This window comes from Podarcis raffonei, chromosome 4 (assembly GCF_027172205.1).
Source record: "Podarcis raffonei isolate rPodRaf1 chromosome 4, rPodRaf1.pri, whole genome shotgun sequence".
Classification (NCBI taxonomy): domain Eukaryota; kingdom Metazoa; phylum Chordata; class Lepidosauria; order Squamata; family Lacertidae; genus Podarcis; species Podarcis raffonei.
In genome coordinates this window covers 51,797,849-51,821,491 of record NC_070605.1, presented here as the reverse complement: position 1 = coordinate 51,821,491, position 23,643 = coordinate 51,797,849, and positions in this window count along the sequence as shown.

Genomic DNA, 23,643 nt, shown 5'->3' with positions numbered 1-23,643 from the left:
AGAACATGCCAGTTGGGCATGTGTCTCTGCCAGGGTCCTACTCGAGTCTAGATGAGCTCCTGACAGATACTACCACTGAAACCTTTTTTGCCTTCTTTCTTGGCTTGTTTGCTGACCACTGGATGCCATTGACCTTACACCAGTAACTAACACAGCTCTATCTGTCCACTAACCCAGACTTCTTACTTACCAGGGAGAAGAGCCAGCTAAAGAGCTGTCTGGCTGCTGAGTCACTGCTTATATAATACGTGGACCAGGTCTCACTTCCTAGGCAGTGAAAGATGAGGTGTTTCTGTTGTTTTACAGAAAGAAGATGTGATTTCAGAAGTAAAGCAGGCATTCTCTGAGTGCAAGCTGCTGGCCTTCATTTTATCACTGCAGTTTTGCAGATATGCTTGACAAACATTTACCTAAGGAGGTCAATGAAGGAGATGAGCGAGACCTTGTCTATTTTGTTTTCTTTTTAAATCCATCAAAGCTGTAGACAAACCACCAGCTCCCTGCTCCTCACTCTCCCATGCTCCTCACTCTCCTCACCCTATCATTACCTGTCTTTTCTCAACAGGTGTCTGCCTTTTCTCAAGGCCAACTACTGATGCTGCAAAACATCTTTTTTTCAACAGGAAGCATCTTTGGAATTTTCTTTTTTGGAGCAGATACACTCTCTGATTGCACTCTTCCAGCTGGTTCAGCTTTGGCTATGACCACCATTTCAATATACCCATATTTATTAAGAGCCTGGCATGGCAGCAGAATAAGCACCTGGCATTCATAAAGCAATGACTCACTACTTTTCCCTTCTGTGATCTTAGTCTTATCCTTTGCCCCAAAGGCCTTCACACTGTTTCTTCTGAAATTCCTAACCTCAAATGACCAAAGAAGCCCCAAGACCGCCAGAGAACAAGTGGCTCACTGCCTACTGCAAGAGGGATGCAAGCATAGCGCACATTTCTACCACAAGGAAAAGGTCAAGACAAGGTTTTGTAGCTGAGCAGATTATTATGTCTCACAGGGGAAGCAGGATGAGACAGCAAAGGAGGTTCTGGCATGCAAAATTTTGTGGATGCAAATATATAACTTTAGAGAGATGTAGACTGACAGACATAGACACACTATGGGTTGCTTCAGTGCTTTTTCGCTAGAAAAATAGGTGCCGCTACTCACCATGAAATTGTTACAGTAAGTGCCATACTTTTTAACAGCAAAAAAGGTCTCTGCACCACATTCCCTTGAGTACCCCCTAAAAAAAAAACATTGGGTTGCATCCAGCTAAGAGCCTTCCTGTACTTCCTGCATTTATATAGTGGTAGATTTGACGGATCCCCCCTACTCTCTCGCTCTCTCTTTGCATTGCAACCACATGAGATGGTCATTATTCAGCTTGGATTCCAGAATAACATACTCAAATCTCCACTTTTCCTCCTACCAGGAAAAACAAATCAAACTTTTGTGAAAGATCCAGAATTTGTGTGGCATGCATACGAGCACTATCCCTATATCTGTGTTGAGGGGTTGGGGGCTAGTGGGCATAGTCTGGCAGGTGTCCGTTTCACCCCATTTCCCTCTGACAAGTGACAGTTCAGAAGAGCTCAGTTCAGAGGAGAGTTGTGACAGAGAGAGGATGGTTCTGAGTCATGCCCCCCCCAATGGCCACATAAATATGCCAGCCCTGGAGCTGGCATAGTTAATTTCCACTCACTGAGGTCAATGGAATGAAAATGAATAAAACTTTCTCCACCTTCAAAGAGGGGGAAAGCCATTCCCTCTCACCTTCTGCCCTCACCAGAATGATCTCAGCAAGGCTTAAGTTGTGGCAGCTTCTTGGCCTGCAACTCTTCCCACCACCCTCTTCAAACCTCCATAGGAACACTCCATCTAATTCCAATAAACCGGACCAAGACAGATAACTTAAATTAGCTGCCATACCTAAAAGACTTTGCTAAGAAAAGTCTTAACCTGATGCCTACATGGTAGTAAAGAAGGCTCCAGCTTAGACTTCCCTGGAAAGGCAGCTCCACAAATGCCACTCTGAGAAATGCCCTCTCTGGTCTTTGTTTTGACTGCAGGACAACTTAGGTTATACATATATTTTCTTGGGTTTGCTTTTTCAGGCATAGGAAGTAAGGTGTAGGGCACAACCCTTCTTTCCTTTCTTTGGCATCTTAAGAAAATGCCACATATGTATAAGATGGTTAAATAATAATAAATAGCCTGGAAAATTAAGAGATGGCTCAGTTTCTAAAAACACATCACTGAAATTCCATGCACTTCCAGGGGCAACCCTCTGCAATGATCTCACATAGATTTTTTTTAATTATTTAATCACAGGAAGCACTTTTGCTGCTTCAGCAAATGGAAGCACCATGCATGATCCACAAGTCTGAAATCCCAGAGGCAAAGCAAGGACCAAGGTGTTATAAAGAAGGTCCAGGCACAGAGGAGCTGGACAATAAATCCAAGGATTCAAGCTAATGGATGGTGGGATCATTTTAAAATTTAATCTGGAATATCAATATTCCCAAAGTCAGTCCTAGATCCCAGCCTCAGTAGTCAAACATTTTTCATTCAATTCCTTATTTGTAGGCTGCAGTGGAGGTATTTAAACTGCCTCTTGTCACATCGGTTTAAAACAAGATCTATTCTTATCACAATTGTCACCTTATGTCTCCAAAAAATGGGGCTTTAGATAATGGTGACTGATACATGAAGGGTACAATACAACACAATGAAGAAGCTGTTGGATGGATGAGCTGGAGGAATACTTGAAAAAGCACATTGTTCTTTATTGAAATTCCTCTCATTATGCATCTGAACAGTTGATCATGACAAAGACTCTTTATGAATATAAAGCACATGATAAGTAAGGCAGATGTTCGGGTCCTATTGTACTGTAATAGTTAGACTGTTCACTATCTAGTTTAGATAATCATTTAGGATGTGTAAGCATTCTCCAAGATCCCAAATGGAGTTGCCAGACCCAAATAAGGAGTTATGTTCTTTCAATGGCTGTCTGATTCATGAAAATAGCTGTATTTTTAGTCACGAAATCAACAGATATTAACTTCAAACTTTTTCAGCTGCTCTGATGTGAATCGAAGTGTAAGGTAGCCAAGGTGACAGTTACAGAATACAGAGGATGGACTATTCGGAATGCCACATTTACTGTAAATATGGTAGGTGTGTTCTGAATTGACGCCATGTTTTGTTAAGGATAGAAGTCTACATATCTGATTTCCTCCCAAGTATATATTTACCCAAGTTTCCTATTGTTTCCAATTATCTTGGTCAAATGGCACCCCTGCTGCAATAAATAGAAAGGCTGTGATTGTCTGAATTACAGTTCTTCTCAACTGCTTGTTCCAATTTTTCAAGCAGATTGAGGATGTATGGTTTCTGAAATGTGTTTGTAGACCATGTTGTGGTTTTACCCATGTATAAAGCATGACAACCTGGGTGTTTGCGCTTGTTGATGTAAGTTACTTAGATGTAAATGATCCGTTCTCATGGTTGCAGTGCTTTTGAAGTAACTGTCCCCCAGAGATAAATACAGGTGATAGAACATTTGGATTCACAAAGATGTGATCCTGAATTGTAGATTGCTGGTTTAAGTACAGCTCTCACTAGTAATCTGTGTAGATTTTGAGGATGGTAGAATACCATAACAGGGTAAAAAGGTAAAGGTAAAGGACCTCTGACAGTTAAGTCCAGTTGCGAACGACTCTGGGGTTGCGGCGCTAATCTTGCTTTACTGGCCAAGGGAGCCGACATTTGTCCGCAGACAGTTTTTCTGGGTCATGTGGCCAGATCTGCTAAATAAATAAAGATTTTAGTGATTAGCCACATCCTTCCAGGATCCAGAATAAACTTATCTGAAATTTTGTTTGATTAGGTAAAGGTAAAGGTAAAGGACCCCTGGAAAGTTAAGTCCAGTCAAAGACGACTATGGGTTGCTGCACTCGTCTCGCTTTCCGGCCAAGGGAGCCAGTGTGTGCTGGTCCCGGGGGGAAGGTTACCGTTGGCGTAGTCCAAGTCCGGTCCTGGGTCACTAGTCTGGAAACAGTTCACAAAGAGCAAGGCGGGGTCCGAAGCAAGAAGCCGGGCGGGGACGGGAACACTGGAAGATCAGGTCTGGGTCCGGGCAGGAGCAGGAGCAGGAGCAGGTATTCAACGACGTTGCTCCCACAACCTGGGACCGGGCTGACTGGCCTTTATCTTCTCTGTGGCCAGGGGCAGTCCCGGCCCCCAGGAGACCCGCCTCTCCTGGCCTTAAGGCGAGCACTCCTCCTGGGAGAAACCAGTTCCCTCCGCCTCTCTGCCCTAAGCCTCTGCAGTTCAGGAGAGGCTGGGGAGTTACTGGACCCAGGGGGAGACTCACCTTCCTCTGGCAGGGCCGGGAGAGGCGCACCTGTAGGCACTGTGTCCTCAATCACCTCCGAAGCTAGAGTGGAATCACCTGGTGCCTGCTCCTGAGGATCCGGCACAGGTGCAGGCGCTTCAGATCCAAGGCCCCGCCCCAGCTCAGCCGGCCCTGGAGGCGGGGACTCCTGTGCAGGCTGGGGTTCCTCCGGTTCAGCCTCTGAATCGGATTCCCAGGCCATTACACAGTGTTTGTCCACAGACATCATTCCGAGTCATGAGGCCAGCATAACTAAACCGCTTCTGGTGCAACAGAACACCATGATGGAAGCCAGAGCACACAGAAACGCCGTTTACCTTCCCACCACAGAGGTATCTATTTATCTACTCGCACTGGTGTGCTTTCGAACTGCTAGGTTGGCAGGAGCTGGGACAGAGAAATGGGAGCTCACTCCATCGCAGGGATTCAAACCGCCAACCTTCTGATCGGCAAGCCCCAGAGGCTCAGTGGTTTACACCACAGCGCCACCAATGTCCCTGTTGTTTGATTATTATATCTATGTATGTGCTGATATGGGGTACCAAGTTTTGCATTTGTATATATTTACTTATATGCTGTTTCACTCTATGAAGAAACCATGGCAAGGCTAAGATGTATAGTTCACAAGCCTTCAACTGCTGGGTGAGGACCCTCTAGTGAGTTGCAGGCTGGTGCAAGCTGAGTTGCAAATGGAATGGTACCACCATGAAAATATATGCTAAATGACTAAGAAATGGGTCCCCAAATACATGTTTAGGTTAAAAGTGGGTACTGGGTCTGAAAAGGTTGAAGATACTTGATATAGTTTCAACAACTATGAAGAGCAGTAAGAAAAGTGTGTGTGTGTGTGTGTGTGTGTGTGTGTGTGTGTGTGTGTTGAAGGCAGAGTAGGATATCTGACAGCCAAAATACTGGTAGCATAGAGATTATATATTGTGTGACAATGGGAAGCAACTTTTACAGTATGCAGGCTTTGTGAAATGGTCTTAACTATAACTAAATTATTAAAAACTGCACTGCCACTCATCTCCGTTAGGTGGCATTCTATACTCAGATTCATGTCCCTAAATCAGTTACTGGAAATGATTACTCTTAGCAGTGGCACCTTTATGGAGTATAATATGTGTTATATATTAGTGTGAATTTGAAGACTAGTGCTACACTCTAAAAACTTAATTTTAAATCACATTTCATTTGTCAAATAGGAGTTGCATTCCACATGCTTCTAAAATCCAGAATGCAAGCTAATGGTTAGTAACCAGAGGATTCTGCAGATTGACAGAAGGACTGCTTATATCGGATGGCAACTTTTTCATCAGCCCACCAATATTATATAAACGTTTATTTACACACAGTAGTTTAGTTACTCAAGGCAGAATGTGAGTAAAAATATATGGTTAATTGTTACAAGTGTGGGCGGGGGAGAAACTTGATTCAGTTCACCTTTAAAGGCAAATCTATCATATTCACACTTCCTGAAACACTCTGGGAACCAAAGCATGGATACCATTTGAAATTCACACATATTCGGATTTTTGCAATGCAGTTCTCGAACCAAATGATGTTTACAACAATTTATCTACCAGGAGAAAATGTGGATAAAAATGAATGTGTTAATGAAAGTAACATACAAAGTCCATTATATTCAGAGAAATTGCTAGTCAAACCTACATTTCCTGACCTGTACAAACAGTTTGTACAGAAATACAGACAGGCAAAAAGATACTCTTACATAGAATGAAGGCAGGTACTAGGAAATCATTCAGAACAGCAGCAGAGGCCTAAATGCACAGCAGAAAAGCTGGAATACAAATGAGGCAGGGTTGCACCATCACAAGAGTTCTGAAACAGTGAGATTAGGGAAATGAGAAAGGTAGAGCAAGGAAGGAGGGGTGAGATCTTAATAGTTATCTGTCCTCGCGGAAGGGGTGTAAAGAGAAGCAGGTCTCTTGAATTTCATTGTGATCTGCAGGTGCACAGTCATAGCTAGGCTCAAGGTTCCTAGTAGAGGCCATATTGTTTATTTTGATGGGGGCACCCTTGACAGTTAAAGCAGAGCTAATTAATCTGTGTCTGCTTCCTCCAGGGCAATCCAACCAGCCTTCCGCTTTCCTCTGACAAGGCTTACCCAAAGGAGCAGGCTTAAGCCGTGTCCAATTCATTAGGGTTACATGCTCCATTATGCATCTTGGTTATTGTGGCGAAATCTCCCTAGGCAGCAGCTACCGAGGAGAGGATATTTGGCAGGAGCCATCAGGACTCCCCATGGTGGGAGGATATGTTGTTTGGGCTACCGTAATTTTCTGTGATTTCTCACAGTAGCTGCTCAAAGCAAAGAAAAAATAAACACAGTCTTAGGGCACATGCAGAGTTTCAGTTAAACTGTATTCCTTTCTAACTTTCCCTTTTCTGCAAAAATAATCTCCCTGAGTGATTTTATTTTTTATCTTTAGGCGAGAGAGAATTTGGAATTTTGTAATATGTATTTGCATGTGATGTTCAACTTGGCCCTTTCAGACTTGCGCAATATTAAAAGGACTGTGCTTTCCAGTGCATGAGGTTCTTATATAAACATCCATTGATAGCATTGAAAACAAGGCTTCCAATATTGTGTTGTTTACATGAGAAGAGCATGCTGGATCAGGCCAATGCCCAACTAGACCAGCATCCTGTTGGCCACCCAGATGCCTATGGGAAACCTGCAAGCAGCACGAGAGTACTCTTCTGTAGTTTCCAGCAACTGGTATTCAGACGCATTACTGCCTCTGGCCATAGAAGCAGAGCATAGACTTGTCCTCCATGTATTTGCCCAATCCTGTTTTACAGCCATCCAAGTCAGTGGCCCTCAGTGCCTTCTGTGGGAGTAAGTTTCTTTTTCTGGTTGGCCTTTGTTGTTGTTTAGTCGTGTCCAACTCTTCATGATCCCATGGACCAGAGCACGCCAGGCACGTCTGTCTTCCACTGCCTCCTGCAGTTTGGTCAAGCTCATGCTGGTAGCTTCGAGAACACTGTCCAACCATCTCGTCCTCTGTCATCCCCTTCTTCTTGTGCCCTCCATCTTTCCCAAAAACAGGGTCTTTTCCAGGGAGTCTTCTCTTCTCATGAGGTGGCCAAAGTATTGGAGCCTCAGCTTCACGATCTGTCCTTCCAGTGAGCACCCAGGGCTGATTTCCTTAAGAATGGATACGTTTGATCTTCTTGCAGTCCATGGGACTTTCAAGAGTCTCCTCCAACACCATAATTCAAAAGCATCAATTCTTCTGGTTGGCCTTAATTGATGAATAAATAATATTAGTTTTGTGTTACAAACATGATTTCAGTAGCTGACACTAGAGCAGTTTCTGGACAAGTATCCCATTGCTGTCGCTGTGACATGGCAAGAAGTGTGAAGAGTGATAAGGAGGAATTTCAGTGTGGCAAAGGAAGGCCACATTCTGATTGGTGAGCAGATGAGACGACTGCAATCACACTACAGCCTGCACCCAGCTGCCACTGAGGAGCTGCCCACCCCCAGCTCAGAGTCACCAGGCTCTCCAATCTGTCTGGAGTGCTTATTGTCACATACAATTTTCCTGGGAAAGAAGCGCTCATTAGGAAACGTCTCAGAGGAAGGTTGACCCTTGACCGTAATAATTGTGTGTGTGGTAGAGCATGTTTTCAAACTCATTTTGCTGCAGTATTTTTTTTATATATATAAAATATTTATTAAGGTTTTACAAAATGAAAAAAGAAAAAGAAAAATACAAATAAAAAAACAGTTCCATCTTTCCATTACATTCTTTCATTTACTTAATTTCCGGACCTCCTCTTAGCTCCCTTTTTGTATTCCAGTTTAATTTGTCAGTTCAGCGAATCCTTCCCCTCTTTACTTATCCTAATCTTTAATCTTAAAATAATGTAACATTAGATTTTTGCTTAATAATAGTCCATCTTTTCATACTCCTTATAGCATTATAGCTAAAAACCACATAACTTTCAATCCAACATCATTCTAACATTCATTAATTTTGCAATATTTCTGTAAATAGTCTTTAAATTTCTTCCAATCTTCTTCCACCGACTCTTCTCCCTGGTCTCGGATTCTGCCGGTCATTTCTGCCAATTCCATATAGTCCATCACCTTCATCTGCCATTCTTCCAGGGTGGGTAGGTCTTGTGTCTTCCAATACTTTGCGATAAGTATTCTTGCTGCTGTTGTGGCATATTGCTGCAGTATTTTCAAGTTAGTTTGGAAACACTGAATGTGTGATTAAAATCGATGCACCCATCAGAGTTTCTGAGGACCAAACCGCCTCTTCCACACCAAAACATCATATGCCCTTTAGAAAAACAGCTCCTGAAAATCAGGGACTAGGCTGGGGTAGCTTCAGGCAAACATCTCAATCTTTGACGTTCAAGCCAAGTAACGTTTTGGTGAGCACCAAAAAAGGAGAACACAATACAATACAAGGCATATATCATATCTATCAAGGGTGAAACCCAAGATTTCTTATTGTCCAGAAGGTCCCTTCAGAGTGGCATACCCTTTCCTAGGTTTATTCATCCTGCTGTACTATTGAGCAGTGCTCATACCTAATTCATGTGGAAAATGAGGAATCGGTTTCCATATGAAGGTCAGAATATTCAAACTTGAATGAATCCCTGGATGTACAAACTTAAAATGAGATTTGTTACTCTATTAGTAATCGATAGAGCATTAAATATCACCAGTAAATGTCAAATAACTACTGAGCTTATAATGCTTACTGGTACATAGCCTGACTAGTAAATAATGTCTAATGATGTATTTGGCATTTAAAAAAGTACAAGGATTTAAGCAGGGAGAGGCTTGCAGTCAAAAAACAGGAATGTGGGAAAGGATCACCCTGGACAGAAGATCCTGTATTTGTGATGGAAGAAGCGAAGAGTGGGAGTCTTCAGCCATTACTAGCAAAAACAACTAATGCAGTACATTTGCACCTTGATTATATCTGCCTCAGCACTTGAAACAACTTGCCATGTGACATGAATTGATTCAGAGGCCACTTCTCCCCAGTCCAAGCATTTATTACCTGCACAACAGCACAGAGTCAAGGTGTTTGGTTCCTCATGTAGCAAAGACTACAGCTGTATGAAAGCAGAGTAAAAAAATGTTTTTTTTAATAAAGAAAAGCAGTGCTTTGTATAACCAATAGTCAAGTTAGGAAAGGGGACTCTAACCTTTCCGGGCCCAGAGGCACATTTGGAAATCTAAGAAACTGTCATGGAAACCAAAAATACCCATTTAAGTAGTTAAGCTCAGGGCCCCCCTAAAATAAAAAGCAGATAAAACACTTTTGCAAATAATCACAGGCTAAAAATAAAACAGGCAACCTCAAAGCTCATTCTTAATTTAAGAAAAATTAGAGGGAGTGTGTTTCTATGGTGCCATGGTGCCAGCTGGTGCCACACTGGCAGGGGCACACTTCGGTCTTTCAACATTCAATGGCACCCTGTGTGAGCCCAAAATTTGGCACCTCCTACCTCTCACCATCCATTCTGCTCAATTCAGTACATCATAGTTGTGATGCCCTGTGGCACCCCTAGGCTCAGCGCCCAGTGTGGCAGAACTGGTTGTGCTGCCCTAAATCCACCTCTGACATTGGGGGCTCCAGTATTAGATACCTCCTGTATCTGATCTCAGTGCAATAGACCTAACCACTCATGCAACTTTTCCCGTCAAATCAATGAAACTTAAATATGGTTACCTTTAGCTAAATCATGCCCATCGCTACATATTTTGGAAAGTCTTTTGTAAATCTCTTAAAACTGCATAATCAAATTTTGCATGATAGTTCCTGCGATTAAGGAGCAGTTTTTCATCTATGTTTGGTTTCAATGATAGACTCTTTTGAATCATCGTGGTGGACTGAACTTTTCGAAATGGCACCGATTTTTTAGTTTCTTAGAAATCCTAAGCAATGCTGGATAAGAAGAGAACATAGAGCATTTCATGGATCTGGAGCTCACCCTATAGTAGCATTCAGGTTAATTCTACTTCTGGTTAGGGTTGCCAGGTCAGGAACATGCCAGACTTGAGATTTCAAGGGCCAAACTTGAGACCTGGTGGCAGCCCTGGTGATGTCATGTGACCAGGACCTTGAGATGGAAGTAAATTGGGAGAGGAGAGAAGGGCCGACCCCTACAAAATATCTGTGCTATAAGTTGCAACCAGCTCTTACTGGGCTGAAGTTTGCAAACTGCATACACAGTCTTCCTACTAATGTTTTTTTTTAAAGGCACTCTTGCCCACCTGGAGATTCAAGCTCACCATCTGCCACCCAGGAGCCAGGAAAGCCTGGAGATTTCAGGTCAGACCTTGAGGTCCAGCAACCCTGCTGATGGCCAAGATAAGAGACAATTACTTCAGTTGCAGTCATTCTGTGGGACAAAAGGAATGAGTTTGTATCAAAAACTATGTCAGTCATATAATCTAAACATATGTTATTCATTATGAGGAAATAGATACTTTCAAAATATTCTCCACATTGGCAGAGCAGAGAGGAATCTGGATTAATAGATTGGATTGCCCATTTCCAGAGTACCTGTCTCATATTGACTTGAATGTCATTAGGAAATTAGAAAACAAGAATAAATGTGGAACTTCAGCTGGGAGACAAGAATGCACCCCTCCTCTCCTATTCATAAGTGAAACATGAGTTCTGGGGTTTGACAGGAAATTAGGGAATGCAATAGGGACGCAAAGCTTGTTCAAGATTTTACTGAACATGCTTTAAAAAAAATGTTTGTCACTAACACTACAGTTGGCAAGCTAAGATTCATTTGATTGTCCTGATAGGCCTTGTTTTTAAAGGCTTACGGTGAAAATGTAGGCCGACAAGGAGATGTGAGAACAATATCAAAGTAATTATTAATCCATTTCTGGGAGATGGAACAAAAAGATTGCAGAGGAATAAATACTGCCCTAGCATCTTACCACAGCTGCTGTAATTAGTTATGGATATGCTGGCTAATTAACCTCTGAATAGAGCAAGGCATAAAACATACAGTACTGTATATTACAAAAAAAGAGAGGCTTCACAGTGTAGAAATAACTTGGTATCTAAGGAGTGTGAATGTGACTTCATGTCCCTTCATTTCAAAGCTGAAACATACAACCGACTAGAAGACTGACATGTGGATTTTGCAAATATTTTGAAATTTTCATTTCAGGTGGGAAGGGGTCTTGCAAGACTGAATCCTCCAGGTTTTTAAAGCTTTGCCTCCCAAAGAAGAGGAGGAGGAGGAACTTTCATCAAGAAAGAAATATGAGGGTGGATATTAACTGAATATTCAAATGCAGTAGCAGAAGGTATGATGGGGCAGCATCAACTCCCCTGACAGCTGAGTCACTGCTGCTTACAAGGAAGAAGAGGAGGAGGCAGAGTTGGCACAGTGCAAACACGCCAGCAGGGGCACCAGATTGACTTTGCCAATATGTTTGCACTGCACTGACTTCCCCAGCACCTTGGCCCTACCCCTCTCAGTAAGCAGCAATTACTTAGCTATCAGGTCAGGTGAGCACAACCATCCCATCATGCTGTCCACTACTCTTTGAATGCATCCCAATCCAAAATTATTCGCCTCCCTGAGCTACAATTCCCACAGTTCCTTGTGTAAAGGGATTGCTTGCTAAACCAATGAGAGGAGAATAGGGGTCGCCTAACAGCACTCAGCCCTGTTAACAAACTGCAGCTCCCAGAATGCATAAAGTGGTTTGATTTTGTGTAGTCTTTTTGTGTGAATTTGACCTTTGTTCCAGATTTTTGCTAATCACATTGGGATTGGGTGGTTGCAGAGACGTTTGATACAACCCTGCTACTCTCTCCACTCTTTCAGTGAATGCATGGAGGGAGAAGGCTTGTTCGTACATTACACTGAGCACAGGTACAAGCTGCCTCTACACATATACAAGTTTTGTGTGAAGGAGTGTACATTTGCTGATTTCTACTATTCTGTACATCGATGGTACACTCACTGAATATTTACACATGAATTATTTTACTTATGTACAGCTCAACTCTTTCTGTTGCCAGGTATACAGGTTGTTCACTCACTCAATAGAACATGCGACCACCTCTCATGGGAACAAGATTAATGTGAATTCAGGCAGGAAATCTGCCACATGTGAATGCTTAGATGGTGCAGTCTTTCCAGGGCTGCGTCATGCAGCCTTTCTGAAAGGCTGATCTGATTCTTTGTGGAGGAGAGCAGAATCATTTCTCTGTTTGTGTCATCAGAGCTTTATAATACATTTATAAGTAGAATGAGCAGGGAATTAAATCAACAGCAGTGGTCTGACTGGTATTCGGATTAACTTTAGTGAAGATTGATGGTTGTTAAATACTGAGGGGATGAAGAGCACTAGGAACACGCAGAAGGTCCATAATACGCCCCCAACTCAGAAGGATCAACTCCATCTTAGTACTCTTTCAAGACTGTGAAAGTCTTACTAGTTTACTGTGCCCTGATGTACACAAAGCTCTGTTAAACAATGGCTGTGTTACTATTTCCTGCAAGTTGAAAAAAAATATCGAAGAAAGTACATTAATAATAATGTTAGCAGTGCTCATTTAAATAGGCATACAAAAATCCCAGCTGCATGGAGGTTTTACAGTGGGGAGTGAAAAGAAAAAACGTATTTGGATTGGAAAAGCTCAGCTTTGTTAGAAAAACATATCTCTAGCTCATGTGGCCACAGAGAAAATCTTTCTACAAATGTGACTATTGTGTGTGCCCAAAGCAACAATTCTGAAATGTAAGCAATCTGGACACTTGGTGTCAGGGACTGCTTGGACACAAAGGAATGACGGGAGGAACCAGCTGAGAAAGAAAGGTTCAGAGCCCAGGGATTGGTGGTGGAATGAGGGAGAGGAGGAAGAAGACTGGAAAGAGGAGGTGTTGGAAGCTGCAGAGGTGACAGGGCATAGTGAGCTGGGAGAGTCTGTGGCAGAGAGAATCCCAGAATCAGAGGCAGAAGCTAAAGTGGGAGGAGGAAGACCAGGAGGTAGATGAGTCAGGCTGACGAAGCGTCTCCCCCTCCTGCTGTGACAAGTTTAACCCCCTCCACACTTGTCTCCCAGAACCAGAAGAGGCATGTAAAGGGTGGAGAAGAGGTTGGCTTCGTGCAGTCTTGAATTACTAATGGTTGCTATGTTTTTATGTTCTTCACTTGGTTAAATTTCCTGGAAACTGCCCTGTATAAGGCAAGTAACAAAAGGAATAAATAACAATAGTTCTTTTTGCTGATTATGTGGTGGCAGGTAAGATGGCTATAAGTGCATTTATGTAGGGGAATATATGTATATTAAGTTCAATATTACTTGCCTATCAATAGAAAGTCTGAACTACATTGCATCTAGGAACAGAGGCTTTAACTAAAATAAGTACCAAAGTCCTGGCACCATTATTAACAGCAGCTGATTGTGAAAATGGGAATACACTTTAAAGATCAATGAAGGGTAAAGTTATTCTCATTGACCACAAAGGGGAAGTGAAAATGAAGTGGGTATATTTACTGGGGGGGGGGAGATGATGGGATTGCAGCTAAGAACATTGGAAGCTATCTTCTACTGTCAGACCATTGGTTTGTCTACTAAGTATTGGTTACACTGACTGGCTTTCCAGAATTTCAGATGGGAGCATCTCCTAGCCCTACCTGTAAATGCCAGAAATTAAAACTGGGACGTTCTGAATGTAAGGTAGATTCTCTACCAGTGACCTACAGCCTTTCACCTGTGTTCACTTAGGCTGAGGAACAGCAGAAATGCTGTCTTCACAGCTGTGCAGCAGACACGACAGTGTCACAACCACACATGGTGTGAAACAAGATCCTTGGAATTAAATCATGTCTGCTGCTTTTTAGACTGCATTTAAACTTCCACCTGCCACAAAAAACATAACCCTCACTTCAGCACTTCCAGATTTACATGAATGTTTCAGAAGAATAAATGGCACTTATATGCCCATCATTAATTTTGATAGCAGCCTTGCCAGATTAATCAGAGAAAGTGGTTAATAACTCTTGAACCATATCACAAAATGTGAATTTGTGTTTCCGTCTTTGAACAGAATGTGGCTTTTCTACTCAGCATACCTCTTTATGCATCATGGATTTGCCTTGAAGCATCACATTTTTGAAGGAAGCCCTTTTAAAAAAGCTCATTTCAAGGTGTGCAAATCGGCCACTGTGCTTTTTAAAGCATCCAAACCAAATTTCAAATACAGAACAGTAACTAGCCACTGGGAGCTGTAAAGTAATCTTTGATGCCTAGGAAGCAGCCTTATACCAAGTCAGACTCTTGGGTTACATCCACACCAAGCATGTAAAGCACTCTTAGACCTCTTTGGTGCCAAGAGATGTTAGGAAACCTGTCCCAGAGCTACAATTCCCAGCTTCCTTGACCAATGACAGCTCCTAGGATTCTCTGGGGGAAGCCATGCTGTTAAAGTGGTAGACGAGTGCTTTAAATGCAAATAGTATGGATGTGACCTTGGTCCATCTAGCCTACTAGTGTCTAGTGCAGGACTAGAGAACCTGGGACCCACAACTGAGCTACCAAACAAGCAGCAGCCAATGCTAGTCCAAGACAATGTGAAAGACCCCTTCATGGCTAGGACAAATGTTTTTTGGCACCATTCAGACACCAATTCCTATCCCCATCTATTGCTTTCACAGTGCTCCTTAAAGCATGTTGCTCCAGGCCAAGGCCTTTCACATCACCTGCTACCTGAACCTCAAAAAAAGGAAGGGGGATTGAACCTCAGGTCTTCTGCATAGACAGCAAATACTCTACCACGGAGCTTGTACCCTTGCCTCAAACCCTGTGTCAAGCTGTTTACTTTAAATTCATGGAGGATCCATCTATCAATAGCTACAAACCACGACGGCTTTGCTCTGCCTCCAGAGTTAATATTCTTCTGATGGAAACTCCAGTAGGGGAAAGTTCCTTTGCACTTGGGTCTTGCTAGTGGGTCTCCCCACAGACCTCTAGTTGGCCACTGTGAGAACAGACCCTCCAAGTGTCCTTATTTTCCAGGGACGCCCCTGATTTAGAGAATCTGTCCCAGTTTTTTATTTGATCCTGGAATGTCCCACTTTTCCTTAGGACGTCCCTATTTTCATTGGAGAAATGTTGGAGAGTATGGAGTTATCCGCCCCCCAAGCTGTCTGAAGGCAATCCTGTATAGGGAAGTTTTTAAACGTTTAATTATGTTTTTATATATGTTGGAAGCTGCTCAGAGTGGCTGGGGCAACCCAGTAAGATGTGTGGGGTATAAATAGTGAAATTATCATTATGGAATGGGACGTCCCTATTTTCATCGGAGAAATGATGGAGAGCATGTGGGAATGGGATGCTGGGCAAGATGGGCTATTGGCCTGATTGAGTAGGCTTTACTTATGCTCATTATTTTCATGAACAGGATGAAAAAACCTTACCCATCCACTCAAATATGAACGAGCCTACATGCTCACTCTTGCCACCTCACTGACAGCACCGGCTTATAAAAGTCCACTGCCCTAATCCAAAAGCAGATCTCTTTCCCACACAAGGAAAAATCCTATGCACATTTACTCAGGATAAAATTCAGTGTCACCATTAGGAAATGGAAGGGGGAAGAAAAGGGTCAGATGATATTTCAAAGGGAGAGTGTTGTCCCTCATGTTAAGATTTCTGAAGAGGAAATAAAGGTATACTTCACATTTGTTCTCCTGTCCTGAACATTCTCTCCTTCCCCACACTGCCTCTGAAGTAAATCTTATTTATTTTGGCATTAACTTACAAGTTAGCATGCTTTGGATGTTCAGCATACCTGTTGGTTGTAAGTTATATTTGTAAAGGGCCTTTCCTCTCAGTAGGGATAGATAGATTTTCTGAAAAGCTTGATGCTGAGCTAATCCACAATTTTTAAAATTTTTAACCAGGGTTTGCCTGATTCACAGCTCTCACTCTTTAGCACAGCAATGACAAATCATCCCTGCTTAACCTGAGCAGAATCACAGAACAGAAAGCCATTCACACCTTTTAATGTGCCTTGTGAAACAAATACCCAACATTGTTACACTTTGCACAAACACTTAAATTTCCCATCTCCCAGAGTTTTGCATCACCTACTTTCTTTTTGTACTGATTCTGCAAATGCATTTAAAAAGCAAAGATAGTAAATCTCATCTTTCAGCACAAAAGGTGACAGGTTTGTAGAACAATTTATTGTCCAGTGAATAGTCCAGCTCAGCAGTCTTGGTTTTTGCACACAGTGACCTCTCTAGAAATCAAACAGAAGGAATTTTGCTTTTATCACAATGGCCAGTTTATGTTAGAAATTCTTAGAAAGAACCATAAAGCTCTCCTCCTCCTGTTCCAATGTTTATGGTCTTTTCTGCAAGGTTTGAAAGCCAACAGAGGACATCAAAAGTCTGCCTACCCAAAACCAACAGTAAATTTTAAGAGGGGTCTTTGTAAAATGCTAAAGCAAAACACCTAGGGCTGGATCCAGATGGGAATTTAGTTGAACTTAGACCCCATCAATATCAACAGGAAAAGTTAGTCATGACTAAGTTTGATTTTCAGCAGGGGCCTAGTTCAGCTAACTTCTCATGTGGATCCAATCCCCATTTTTAAAAAAATGGCTTTTACACAAATAAAAACTTAAAAGGAAAAATCACTTTATAGCTAGGGGCTGGAAAAAGAGTGTAGGGTGGGTTCGTTTCAAGTATCAAGATGGAGAACATTTCACAATTTTATTTTCCCTGAAAGCAAGAATAAGGAATGGAAAGAAAATAGTTTCTAGTTTGCGTGTTTTACTTGTTTTTAGAGGAGTCTCTAGCCAGATTGAGGATGGAAGACAACAAATCCTCACAAACATGGTGTCAAAGGAAGTGCAAGGACCACACTGGGCCAATACCTTCTGCAATCTGAACTTTCCCGTTGGATTTACATTTGGCCTTACTGTATGCTAGCATCCATTATTAGCATGCATCTAACATGTGCCGGCATTTATCTGCACTGGAAGCATTTATAAATGCTGCTGCAGTGAAATGTCTGCTGTTATTTGGATGGAGGGCAGATGGAAGGTGGGGGCACAATTTTAATGGAGCATGGAGGCAGCAATTGTTGTTTACACTAGGAGACAGGAGAGAGATTGAAGGCTCTTCCACAGCATCCCTGATCCACACAAACCTGCTTCCCCAAAAGCAGCAATCTTTCCCCCTGCCACCGAGCTGATGGCTGATCAGCTGGGCAGTGGGGAAAAGGAGAGGCATTTCCCAGGGTCTGGCAGGCTGAGAGTTGCATTTAGTTTGTGGGTTCACTACCCCTTATATATATAGGTCACATTATATATTTTGAGCTCTAAATGGAGGCTGTACACACACTCTCATTTACTGTGCATCCAGTGCACTCACCCACCTAGTTTGGGAAGCGGCGTAAACACAACATCAGCCTCAATCTATCCTGTATCTATTCCTGTTGTTTTTTAAGGAAATATTGTGTTTTGGTGCAGTTTTCCCCAAACCAGAATGGCCCAGCTGCGCTTTAAGCCAATAACGTGTTCAAAGACAGAGAAAATGGGTCCTCCAGCCACTTTGGCTTCACCCATTCCCAGTTTCAGCCTGGACAGATTAATCTCGAGGAAATGCAGTTTTTGACAGAAACACACACACACACCCTAAAACCCCAAACATTTGTTGTTGCTGTTTAGTCGTTTAATTGTGACCCCATGGACCAGAGCATGCCAGGCACTCCTGTCTTCCATGCCTCCTGCAGTTTGGTCAAACTCATGTTGGTAGCTTCGAGAACACTATCCAGCCATCTAATCCTCTGTCATCCCCTTCTCCTTGTGCCCTCTATCTTTCCCAACATCAGGGTCTTTTCCAGGGAGTCTTCTCTTCTCATGAGGTGGCCAAAGTATTGGAGCCTCAGCTTCACAATCTGTCCTTCCAGTGAGCACTCAGGGCTGATTTCTTTCAGAATGGATAGGTTTGATCTTCTTGCAGTCCATGGGACTCTCAAGAGTCTCCTCCAGCACCATAATTCAAAAGCATCAATTCTTCGGTGGTCAGCCTTCTTTATGGTGCAACTCCCACTTCCATACATCACTACTGGGAAAACCATAGCTTTAACTATACGGACCTTTGTTGGCAAGGTGTGTGGCTTCACATGGCCAAGTGTGGCTTCAAATTTTCATAAATAAGTTTGAAAACATTTAATGCATAAATGGAGACTGACATCAACCCTGATCTAGTGTGGCTGGCTAAAGAGCAATTTCATGTGGTAGATTTCTGTTTCCCTGTATTATACTTCTAGAGTTCTCTCCACCTGCTGGCCAAAAGGGATGTGTGGAAATTTTTCCTGGATTTCTGCAGTATTTGTTTAGAGGAAAGCTGAGTAGTTAGAAATCAGACAGGAAATTTACTACAGAATCTTTAAAATGTTGACAGACCAATAACTTTGAAAGAGGTGTGTATGTGTGTGTGTATGTTTGTAAGGCCATGGCAACTTGTAATACATTTTCACTCTTCAGCTTGTCTCCCAGCACCATAAACCCCAACAATAGCTTAGCTATTGGTGAGCAGAACAGTTTCTTCCTCCTGAATCACTCTGATTTATGGGAATGATGTGCCATCAGCCTCTGATTACTCATGTGAGACAGGCCGGGCGTCTTGATGGTGTGTGGCGACAGATGGTGGCAACTGAATGGTAAAAACCTGATGACACAGACATTATTGTGGAATAGCTGACTGCACTGAGCGCTTTAGCTTCACAAGCTAAACTCAAGGGCACTCTGGTCTGCAGAGTACCAAAGTAAATTACCAACAGCAGTTTTTCTGCTGAGGTCTGGATCTACTGTAGTTATGCACTGGTTCTTAGGTATATTAGAATTTAGATCAGCAAGGTTGTCCAAGCTTACCATCCTGAGAACCAAATGAGTTAAAAACAAAACAAAAAGTCAAAAGATCATGGATGCAATATTGCAGTCAGTCACTTCTACTTGCACTGCTCAAGCATTCCAAAGGGCAAGACAATTACCGTACTTCTAAACGGGCTGAAGCTATTTCATTCATTTATTTTATTTATTAAATTTCTATACCGTCCACCATCCGAGGATTACAGAAAGGGTTACAACATGGGTAGGCAAACTAAGGCCCAGGGGCCAGATCCGGCCCAATCACCTTCTAAATCCGGCCCATGGACGGTCCAGAAATCAGCGTGTTTTTACATAAGTAGAATGTGTCCTTTTATTTAAAATGCATTTCTGGGTTATTTGTGGGGCCTGGTTTTTACATGAGTATAATGTGTACTTTTATTTAAAATGCATCTCTGGGTTATTTGTGGGGCACAGGAATTCATATATATATTCATATATATATTCAAAATATAGTCCGGCCCCCCACAAGGTCTGAGGAACAGTGGACCAGCCCCCTGCTGACCCCCTGCTGAAAAGGTTTGCTGACCCCTGGGTTACAGCATAGGAACACAGAACTATGTAAGGCCATGCAGTGCAGCTACAAAACTGCGAGCACATTTTGCAAAGCTAAACAGGGTCCAGTAAGGTTTCAAATTGGATGGGAGACCGCTTGATGAGATTTCTGCATTGCAGGGGGTTGGAGTAGATGACCCTCGAGGATCCCTTCCAACTATGATTTATTTCCCTCACTTGGGTGTTTCCCTGTTGGAGGCATTTGGAAAGTGTGAAGATGAAGTACATTTACACTGACAGCTGATCACAGTTTTCCTACTGAGATTATATATATATGCCACTAAATGCACTACTTGAGGCAGATCATCACCATTCATGTAACGGTGTCATAGGGCTTTAAATGTATGGTGTGAATGTGGCTTCAGTCCTAATGGTTCTTCACTGAGAAACTACTGGCACTGTTGGCCACAGGAGTCAGCAGCTGCCGACACTTTACTGAGAAGCTGCAAAGATTTGGCTTATGTGACCTATTTGAGTTGCCTATTTGACCTGAACTACTTTTGGGTTACATGTTCCTTCCATCAAGATACATTGCTAGATTTGAGAATCTGTCATTTTCTGCTCTTCTCTAAGCTTCTAAGTATTTTCTCTATGCCTTCCTTTCTATGTGCATAACATTGTGAATAAAAAAACAGATATCACTGTGATCCCTGCATTATTCCTATTCTTATGATTTTAATCCTGCATCATTCTTATTCCTCTTCCTCTTCCTATTTTGCTCTTCCATGGACCCTTCTTGCTTCTAGGGGGAGGCACTCTTTCTCTTGTTTATTACTCTCCCTTGCACACGCACTGTCTCTCTCTTAAGGATGAAGGATTTATTTGGTCCACTTTTTGCAACATACTAACCCAATTCAACAGTTCCAAGTTTGTTTCTAAGAAGAGATCAGCCTACTTTCAACAGTGGAAGAATGTTATTTCCAATCATCGCATGACTTACGTGAACTATGGAAACTTATGATGACTCTGATTTAGCTCAAAATGCTCACTATTACATATTCTTACCACTTTGACACAGGCTGACAATAATAATGTACAGCAGTTGAGCATGAGATTTGTATGCAGAATGTCCCAGGTTCGATCCTTGACATCTCCAGGTAGGGCTGGAAAGGTTGCCCATCTAAGAGAAGGAAAACTCGGACCCCAAATTCCCATTGCCTTGCTCACCTTTTTCGGTGGGCGGTGTTGTGGCCAGGCATCCAGGCCCCTGCAGTGATCTGGCGTGGGGGCGGGGAGCTGAAAACCCCTTCATGCCATCCCAGCTGCGTCACCAGCGCTGGGCGGGGCCATGCCCAGTGTGGCCCCACTGACCAATCAGTGCCAGTAGGGGGCGGTGCAGCCAGGGGGACCTCCTCTGCTGTGGGGGTGTGGATCCTGTCCAATGCCCAGACGTGGGCTAGGGCCATGCCCCAACCCCAACAGGGACCCCTCGGGGTGCCCCTATTTGATGTACGTCATAGGACACCCCCTATGGTGGTTTACCCTTAGATGAACTACCTGCAGATGGGCGGGAGTCGAGATATAGCCTGGCTTTACCCAATGCCTTAGCCAAACTGCTCACATCTGTAACCAATAAAGTTGTGGCTTATTTGAACCCATAAACCTAAATACTTGTGTCCGTGTGTTTATTAATCACTAGGGAACTGTGGGCCACAAGGCCTTGGCACACAAGAAAAGGCTAAGGAGTGAACCCTACACAAACCCAGAGTGGAGTCTCTAAGGTGGTTGGAAAGTGCCTTGTACACCTCCTTCTAGCAACTCCTGCTTTGCTTTGCTTTGGACCACATCAATGAGGCCAGGGGTGGGGTGTCTTATCATCTGGGCAGCCCAGGGCCACCATACACACTGCCCAGGCTTGCACACCATGGAGGTCACTTCCGTGCTGCTAAGATAGTGGTTTTACTTCACACCTGGAGATTCACTCCTTTGTCTCTCAAGACAGATGGATACCAACAACGCCTTCAAAAATGCAAAGGCCATCATTTCACAACTCTATTTCTCCCCCTACCCCTTGATCAGCATATTATTTCATGAAAGACCACCTTTTATATCATGCTTACTTAACCTCTGCATTAAACAGGCTGCAAATTCATGACAGTGGGAAGAAGCAGCAATTTTATGGTGCGATAGCCTAATTAAGTTAGGCAGAGGGATTGGCTTGGTATTATGTGTTTTCTTCCTGAGAGCATTTTCTTATACTCTAGCCTCTGACCCATAAAATGCAAAAAGATAACTGCCCAGGAAAGGATAATAACAGTATGCTATGAGAATTAGAATGTTTAAAGAATAACTTAGCTAGCCAAATTATTGAAGAGCAATTTTAAAATAGGCATCATAACTAGTCTTGAGATTAATAGGGAAAAGCAACAGGGGAGGGAGATGGAGACGTTTTTCACTCTGTCGACATTAGAAATGAAGCTCTAATCTCTGAATTCTGCAGATAAGCTGGTGCAGTCTTAACAGCACTGAGCAATGTGTGTTCTGGTAGCTTGAAACCATCAAACACAATGTTGTAAAACTCAATTAGCAGCAGCATCTGCTTATTGCTTTGTCATTATCAGCAAGTGCTTTGCATTATCCACACACTGCTCAAAGAAGAAACTTCTCAAAGGTCTATCCAATGTAGAGCAGAAGGCTCTCCTTTACACTAAGAATTTCATCCTGAATTTTTCAGGCAATTGTTTGGCTCCAAAATCATCCATCTGTGAATGGAAGGAGTTTCATCCATCTGAGGAAGCCTCTATCCTTTCAAAGAAGGGAATCTTTGGGTCCAACCCATAGAACATTCTCTTTTGCATGAAACACATATTCATAGTTGTTGTTGTTGCTGCTGCTGTTATTAATTAACCACCATCCACCCTTAGGTCCCACGGCAGGTTACAACATTAAAACACAATAGCTACAGCTAGTCTGACATGATTCGACTGGACTTAACCATCCAGGGGTCCTTTACCTTTACCTTTTGCCTACCAACACAAAAAAATATAGGAAGTACCTTCTGTGAGGCAGGATGGGGCTTGTGCTATCACATTTGTTGTGAAACATCTATTGGTTGTATTTAATTTGTACCATTGACAGGCATCATTGGTTCCTATCGAAAGCTCGTCGTTATTTTTGTCCTCACAAGGTTTTCTTAACAGAATATATTCATTAGAGAGAATACTCAACATTAAAATGATGAAAGCAAAGAATACAATGAAGAAACCAAATAAATGCATCTAACTGACAGTGCAAAGACATCGAGATTGCAATTCTATACATACTTATGTAGTTATATTGAACTCAGTTGGGTTTACTTCTGAGTAGAAATGTGTAGGATTGCACATTAAAATATATTTCCTACTGACCCTTAAATTAATTCTAGAAATAGATGAGTGCCTACCACTCCTTTCAGAATTATTATTCATCGTGCTCCCATTCTTGACCCAAATCATTTGTCATTTTTTGTTCAGTCTGACACAGACCATGCTTTCCATAGAATGTCTATTTTTGGTGGGGACATCTGTTGTTTTCTATCTTCCCACAATTTCTATTTTTGCCAATGATATTAGACTCAAAGGCAGTTCAGCAATCTTCTTAGCTATGAGATCCATAATGTTCAATTCCTAATATACTACTTCCACCTATCCACACTCATCTTCTTATCACACACATCACTGCTAATCTGTTTTCCACAATTCACCCCGATCTACACACCTCATCATTATCCCAGGTACTTTGCCACTGCTCCCCACAAATGAAGTTAATGA